Consider the following 8,585-nt stretch of genomic DNA (forward strand, 5'->3'; position numbering starts at 1 on the left):
TTCTGGAGGGTCTCAGTCTCAGACACTAGAACAGTTGCTCAGTAACTAGCTCGGTCTCTGACGGACTAACTCATTGTCACATGCATTCTAGTTTGGCGTAGCAGAATGGGCTTAAGCTACGGCAGTACATAGCGGGACTTGGAGTTCACCAGCAGTGAGTCTAATTAGGACTAATACTGAAGAGCTTGTACCATAGCACATGGACGCTGTTGAAGTTAAGTAGCAGCTATCTGTTTAAGTGAATAAAGAGCCTTGTTAATACATGTGTGCAGTTGTGCTGTAGAAAGAGGATATAAGTCACCAAACAACATCCTATGGTACAAGACTCTACAATGAGCCCGGTTTTGAGAATGACATTTTCACTCTGCAGCGGAGTGTGCACTGATATGAAACTTTCTGGCATATTAAAACTGTGTGCCGGACCGAGACTCGAACTCGGGACCTTTGCCTTTCGCGGGCAAGTGCTCCACCAACTGAGCTACCCAAGCACGACTCACGCCCCGTCCTCACTGCTTTACTTCTGCCAGTACCTCGTTTCCTACCTTCCAAACTTTACAGAAGCTCAGTGAAAATCTCATTCTGGAAACATCCCCCTCGCTGTGGATGAGCCATGTCTCCGCAATATCCTTTCTTTTAGGAGTGCTAGTTCTGCAAGGTTCGCAGGAGAGCTTCTGTTAAGTTTGGAAGGAAGGAGACGAGGTACTGGCAGAAGTAAAGCAGTGAGGATGGGGCGTGAGTCGTGCTTGGGTAGCTCAGTTGGTAGAGCACTTACCAGCGTAAGGCAAAGGTCCCGAGTTCGAGCTTCGGTGCGGCACACAGTTTTAATCTGACAGAAAGTTTCAGCCAGGTTTTGGTTTAGCTGTTATTCCTACCCGTTTCCACTTTACAATAACGTCATCAACACTCGACTTGGACATATTTTGAAATGTCCGTGAAGGGTTTGTTAGAATAGGTGACATCCAATGACTGCTCAACGTTCGAACTCAATGTGCTCTCCTAAATGACCAATTGTGCTGTTACTGCTTCTCTACTGACAACAGAACACTTCCCGCCTCATTTCATACGACCATCTAGTAGTCAGGTTTGTATTACATTCGGGCGTCTGGATACTTCTGATCGCCGGCCAGGATGGCCGAGCGGTTCTATTCACTTCAGTCCGGAACCACGCAGTTGCTACGACCGCAGGTTCGAATCCTGCCTCGGGCATGGATGTGGGTGATGTCCTTAGGTTAGTTAGGTTTAAGTAGTTCTAAGTTCTAGGGGACTGATGACCTCAGAAGTTAAGTCCCATAGTGCTCAGAGCCATTTGAACCATTTACTTCTGATCAGGTGCCATAAAGTTGGCATTAGAGGTAGAGACGGATGGTGCCTTGCCGTTCCTACACGTCCTTGTCTGCCGAAAACCAGACGGGTGTATCAGACAAGAGTGTTTCCTGGAAATCCACTCATGAGAACCGGTATCTGCACGCGACCGCCTGCTGCAACCAGCACGAAACAATTCTGTTTGAGAACCTTGGTGCACCGAGCACAACCGTTTCAGAGGCCGAAAACCTGACAGAACTGAGCCTCACGTACAGGAAGCGTTCAAGGAAAACTGCGGTAACAACCGACAAATTTCGTAAGCCATTTCACCAAAGACCCGTACGCAGAAGGTCAACGAGGAGAACACGACCTGCTTTTTTTTCGTTCTGTGGCCCAGTGACACGAACGATTAGCCGGTTTCTGATTAGGTGCAAAATCGAGTGAGTCTTCAGGTGTGCAGCAAAAAGTCGACAATTCCGAGGCCAGTGAAAGACGAAGAAGCCTCAGAACGATTGGGATATACAAAATACCGTGTGCGCATAGACAGTTTTATGTCAGGCGTACCGTGTGCACTATTGAACAGCGCAGTATAGAATGTGAAAGCAGTTTCCGCATACCGTAGAAATGAGCGGTAGTAGAACACGAGCTGGAAAGCGAACACCAAATTACATTCGATGAGACTGTCCAGAACCGGTTTTATGCGTGCGGTACACGCTACGGGCCTTGCGCTGTCAGGGATCTTACACCACACCACACTGCCTGGTGAAACGTCATTGTGATGCCTCGTGTAAGGAGGAGAAATGCATACCATCACGTTTCCGACTTTGATAAAGGTCGGATTGTAGCCTATCGCGATTACGGTTTATCGTATCGCGACATTGCTGCACGCGTTGGTCGAGATCCAACGACTGTTAGCAGAATATGGAATCGGTGGGTTCAGGAGGGTAATGCGGAACGTCACGCTGGATCCCAACGGCCTCGTATCACTAGCAGTCGAGATGACAGGCATCTTATCCGCATGGCTGTAACGGGTCGTGAAGCCACGTCTCGATCCCTACGTTTGCAAGACAACAACCATCTACGCGAACAGTTCGACGACGTTTGCAGCAACATGGACTATCAGCTAGGAGACCATGGCTGCGGTTACCCTTGACGCTGCATCACAGACAGGAGCGCCTGTGATGGTGGACTCAACGACGAACCTGGGTGCACGAATGGCAAAATGTCGTTTTTTCGTATGAATCCAGGTTCTATTTACAGCATCATGACGGTCGCATCCGTGTTTGGCGACATCGCAGTGAACGCACATTGGCAGCGTGTATTCGTAATCCCCATACTGGCGTATCACCCTGCGTGGTGGTATGGGGTGCCATTGGTTACACGTCTCGGTCACGTCTTGTTCGCATTGACGGCACTTTGAACAGTGGACGTTACATTTCAGATGTGTTACGACTCGTGGCTCTACCCCTCATTCGATCCCTTGAAACCCTACATTTCAGCAGGGCAATGCACGCCCGCATGTTGCAGGTCCTGTACGGGCCTTTCTGGATACAGAAAATGTTCGACTGCTGCCCTGGCCAGCACATTCTCCAGATCTCTCACCAATTGAAAACGTCTGGTCAATGGTGGCCGAGCAACTGGCTCGTCACAATACGCCAGTCACTACTCTTGATGAACTGTGGTATCGTGTTGAAGCTGCATGGGCAGCTGTACCTGTACACGCCATCCAAGCTCTGTTTGACTCAATGTCCAGGTGTATCAGGGCCGTTATTACGGCCAGAGGTGGTTGTTCTGGGTACTGATTTCCCAGGATCTATGCACCCAAATGGCGTGAAAATGTAATCACATGTCAGTTCTAGTATAATATATTTGTCCAATGAATACCCGTTTATCAACTGCTTTTCTTCTTGGTGTAGCAATTTTAGTGGCCAGTAGTGTACTTCTACTTACCGTTGATTCGAATGTGGTAAAAATATGGAACAACTGCTATCCTACTCTTCCCATGTCATGAAAAAGAACGGTAGGGACACCATTGTCACTTGGCCAGTCTTCGTCAGTGATTTTTCCTTTCTACGGGAATGGAGCTCGTAAGAGCCAACTTTGAAGGGTAGTTTAATATCTTGACCAACGTTGATAATGTTTCTCAGGTAATGTTTCAAAAGTCAAGGTGCGTAAAATCTGTTCTGGTTAAACCGGTGCTGCATTTGTCGTTAAAGTGACAAGTCGTTCTTGGATAGTATAACAAAAGAAATGGCAGAAATAGAAATATACAACAGCTCCCATAATAAAGACGGCGGCTTCCAGCTAGGCACAGATTCGGGAAGTTTGTGCTTGTGCGCAACGAAAACATTTCTTTGTACGAACCAGTGACGTCACATGCGCTGACACGGCTGTAGTAGCTAGACGTATACAAATTCTTTTTCCAACCTGCTTGCCCCTGTCTCCACCGCAACCATTACAGCATCTTAACCTGTGGCATCGGAGACACAGGGGCACTGTACATGTGTACTGAAGCACAACAATTAAATCACGCCATCTTGGGTTTCCGCAAACCCGACAGGCTTCACGGGACCCATTCCAGCTGTTGCACCTGACAACAAATGGCTCTGAGCACTATGGGACTTAACATCTGAGGTCATCAGTCCCCTAGAACTTATAACTACTTAAACCTAACCAACCTAAGGACATCACACACATCCATGCCCGAGGCAGGATTCGAACCTGCGACCTTAGCAGTCGCGCGGTTCTGGACTGAAGTGCCTAGAACCTCTCGGCCAACGAGGCCGGCACCTGACAACAGATTGCGAAATCAGTCCAACATGACCAACCAGGCATATGTTTGCGTAAGTAGTTTAACTGCAGCTCATTTACTATAACGATGGGCGCAGGAAAATGAACAAACCAAACTAAAAGGGGTTGAGGAGAAATTAAGAATTGGGCAATATATACCAGTCGCAATAGAGCGTGTAAGTCCAGCAGGGGAAACGATTTCGTGTGTTCATGAGGCAATTTAAATAAATCGTAGGTGTCTCCAAATGCAAGTTGCGTAAAATTTTACTAAACACTCTTTCGGGAACCATGAGAGTGTTACAACATGTTTGTAAATCGACCAGCAGTTTTTTCATTCCGTTAATAGTTCGAAAGAGGACAAAGACTTAATCTCTGACAGGTGTGTGGAAATGTATGCTAAGGAGTTGAGGTAACATAGAAGAACATAGGCTTTCTAACTTTAGAGAAAACATTGACTGAATTAGGACAAAAGTTTAGCCCACTGGATGTTAAAAACACATTCTTGCGGCGTACTACGTAGTGAAAAGAAGAGTTAGTATAAGCTTAGCACAAGCTTCGTCTGCAGACATGAACTTTTTACATTAACATAACGTGGAAAACGAACTTCGTGTTTGCTAAAATGTGATTCAGAAATTTAGAATGAACTATTTTGGCCATTTAGAATGAATTCAGAGAATCCGCAATACACATTCTGTGCAAGTAATTAAAACTGGCACAACTGATGTCATATTTGGCTGAAACATATACACATCAAAGTAAGTTTTGCATCACCCCGATTCCTAGAACTCTTGAAGATAGACGTTGACTGTGGATATTGTATCACGGACACAGTCCCTTCGACTGTTCAGAGATGCACTAAACCCGCCCAAAGACGTAAACAACCATGAATGAGCAGCGCCTATTAGACGAACGGGGTCCGACAGCCGATCACTTCCAGTCATTCCACCAGGAAGGAGGTATACGGCTCGTGTTCCCTAGACGGTCAATACTGCGGTTCGATCGCGTCCGCATTGCTTCTTTGTGCCAGGAAGGGCTCTCAACAAGGGAAGTGTCCAGGCATCTCGGAGTAAAACAAAGCGATGTTGTCTGGACATGGAGGAGATACAGAGAGGAATTGTCGATGATATGCCTCTCTTAGATCGCCCAAGGGTTACTACTGCAGTGGATGACTGCTACCTACGGATTATGGCTCGGAGAAACCCTGACAGCAACGACAGCATGTTGAATAACGCTTCTTGTGCAGCAGCAGGACGTCGTGTTACGACTCAAACTGTGTGCAGTAGGCTGCATGATGCGCAACTTCACCGCCGACGCCCGTGGCGAGGTCCATCTTCGCAATCACGATACCATGCAGCGCGATACAGATGGGCCAACAACATACCGAATGGACCGCTCAGGATTGGCATCACGTTCTCCTTCACCGATAAGTGTCGCATGTGCCTTCAACCAGATAACCGTCGGAGACGTGTTTGGAGGCAACCCGGTCAGGCTGAACACCTTAGACGCTCTGTCCAGCGAGTGCACCAAGGTCAATGTTCCCTGCTGTATTGGGGTGGCATTATGTGGGGCGGACGTACGCCGCTGGTGGTCATGGGAGGCGCCATAACGGCTGTACGATACGTGAATGCGATCCTCCGACCGATAGTGCAACCATATCGGCAGCATACTGGCGAGGCACTCGTCTTCATGGACGACAATTCGCGCCCCCATCGTGCACATCTCGTGAATGACTTCCTTCAGGATAACGACATCGCTCGACTAGAGTGCCCAGCATGTTCTCCAGACATGAACCCTATAGAACATGCCTGGGATAGACTGCAAAGGGCTGTTTATGGACGACGTGACCCACCAAACACTCTGACGGATCTACGCCGAATCGCCATTGAGGAATGGGACAATGTGGACCAACAGTGCCTTGATGAACCTGTGGGTAATATGTCATGACGAATACAGGCATGCATCATTGCAAGAGCACGTGCTACTGAGTATTAGAGTTACTGGTGTGTACAGGAATCTGAACCACCACCCCAAAAGGTCTCGTTGTATGGTGGTTCAACATGCCATGTGTGTTTTTCAGCAGCAGTAAAAAGGGCGGAAGTTATGTCTATGTTTATCTCTATTCCAATTTTCGGTACAGGTATTGGAACTCTCGGAACCGAAGTGATGCAAAAATGTTTTTGTTGTGTGTAGTAAGGTTACAGTAACTAAACTTCCAAAAAAATGGTTCAAATGGCTCTGAGCACTGTGGGACTTAACATCTATGGTCATCAGTCCCCCAAACTTCCGAAACTACGCTTTAGCCCGCGTTGCAGTATAACAGACATCTTCAGGTTCTTTGGTGCCAAGAACCTCTTCTTTCAGAGACGGTTCTGTTTACTACAGAGAACATTTATTACAGGCGACTTGATGCTGGTTAGAATTGAGATGGAAGGTCAAGATGCAGGGAAAACCGTTTATACCGAAATAAATGAATAGGCACGAAACACGCCGAAACCAAAATAAACGACAAATAAGATCCACCATTTTGTGACCTACAATGATCCAATCTGAATACAGATTTTATTGAGTGTCATCGTATGATATTCGGGTAAAAAAAACCTTTTCATCAAATTCCGAACTCTAGTTGACACACCACAATGAAAACGTACAGAAAAACCTTGTGTGAATGCAGGAAGACGGGCAGCAAGCGAGGCTCCTTCAGTCTGCTCGGGTTGGGCAAAGGTAGGCTTCGGTCGAAGTAAAGCAGCCTCCTCGATCTGCTGATAACGTGTAGCTTCACCCCTTGACAACTGCCGAGGGGACTCGTCCGAAGCATCATAGATGTTTAAGCACTTGACGGCGCAGCTGGACACTCGGGAAATTGCTACACCAAGAAGAAATGGAGATGATAAACGGGTATTCATTGGCCAAATATATTATACTAGAACTGACATGTGATTACATTTTCACGCAATTTGGGTGCATAGATCCTGAGAAATCAGTACCCAGAACAACCAACTGTGGCCGTAATAACGGCCTTTATACGCCTGGGCATTGAGTCAAACAGAGCTTGGATGGCATGTACAGTCACAGCTGCCCATGCAGCTTCAACACGATACCACAGTTCGTCAAGAGCAGTGACTGGCGTATTGTGACGAGCCAGTTGCTCGGCCATCATTGACCAGACGTTTTCAATTGGTGAGAGATCTGGAGAATGTGCTGGCCAGGGCAGCAGTCGAACATTTTCTGTATCCAGAAAGGCCCGTACAGGACCTGCAATATGCGGTCGTGCATTATCCTGCTGAAATGTAGGGTTTCGCAGAGATCGAATGAAGGGTAGAGCCACGAGTCGTAACACATCTGAAATGTAATGTCCACTGTTCAAAGTGCCGTCAATGCGAGCAAGAGGTGACCGAGACGTGTAACCAATGGCACCCCATACCATCACGCCGGGTGATACGTCAGTATGGCGATGACGAATACACGCTTCCAATGTGCGTTCCCAGCGATGTCGCCAAACACGGATGCGACCATCATGATGCTGTAAACAGAACCTGGATTCATCCGAAAAAATGACGTTTTGCAATTCGTGCACCCAGGTTCGTCGTTGAGTAAACCATCGCAGGCGCTCCTGTCTGTGATGCAGCGTCAAGGGTAACCGCAGCCATTGTCTCCGAGCTGATAGTCCATGCTGCTGCAAACGCCGTCGAACTGTTCGTGCAGGTGGTTGTTGTCTTGCAAAGGTCCCCATCTGTTGACTCAGGGATCGAAACGTGGCTTCACGATCCGTTACAGCCATGCGGATAAGATGCCTGCCATCTCGACTGCTAGTGATACGAGGCCGTTGTGATCCAGCGCGGCGTTGCGTATTACCATCCTGAACCCACCGTTTCCATATTCTGCTAACAGTCATTGGATCTCGACAAACGCGAGCAGCAATGTCGCCATACGATAAACCGAAGTCGCGATAGGATACAATCCGACCTTTATCAAAGTCGGAAACGTAATGGTACGCATTTCTCCTCTTTACACGAGGCATCACAACAACGTTTCGTCAGGCAACGCCGGTCAACTGTTGTTTGTGTATCAGAAATCGGTTTGAAACTTTCCTCATGTCAGCACGTTGTAGGTGTCGCCACTGGCGCCAACCTTGTGTGAATGCTCTGAAAAGCTAATCATTTGCATACCACAGCATCTTCTACCTGTCGGTTAAATTTCTCGTATGTAGCAATTTTAATGGACAGTGGTGTAGTTTATGTTGCTGTCAGACCTTGCATTCGTTTGAGGTAGGGGTGTACAGACTTGCTAGCACCGCTATCCACAAATTGCTCTCTGTGACTATGTAAGGGCAGCAAGTAAAAGAAGAAAACATATACGTAGGTCACATTATCTGTTTTAGAAATATACTGTACATTTCATTCAACAAATATAATTAAAAATTATCTTTACAAAAACGTTATTTACGCAATTTAATTTCAATCATGTCAGTTCACTGATTTCAAAGTTGCTTTGAT

Source organism: Schistocerca serialis, chromosome 4 (genome assembly GCF_023864345.2).
Source record: "Schistocerca serialis cubense isolate TAMUIC-IGC-003099 chromosome 4, iqSchSeri2.2, whole genome shotgun sequence".
NCBI lineage: Eukaryota > Metazoa > Arthropoda > Insecta > Orthoptera > Acrididae > Schistocerca > Schistocerca serialis.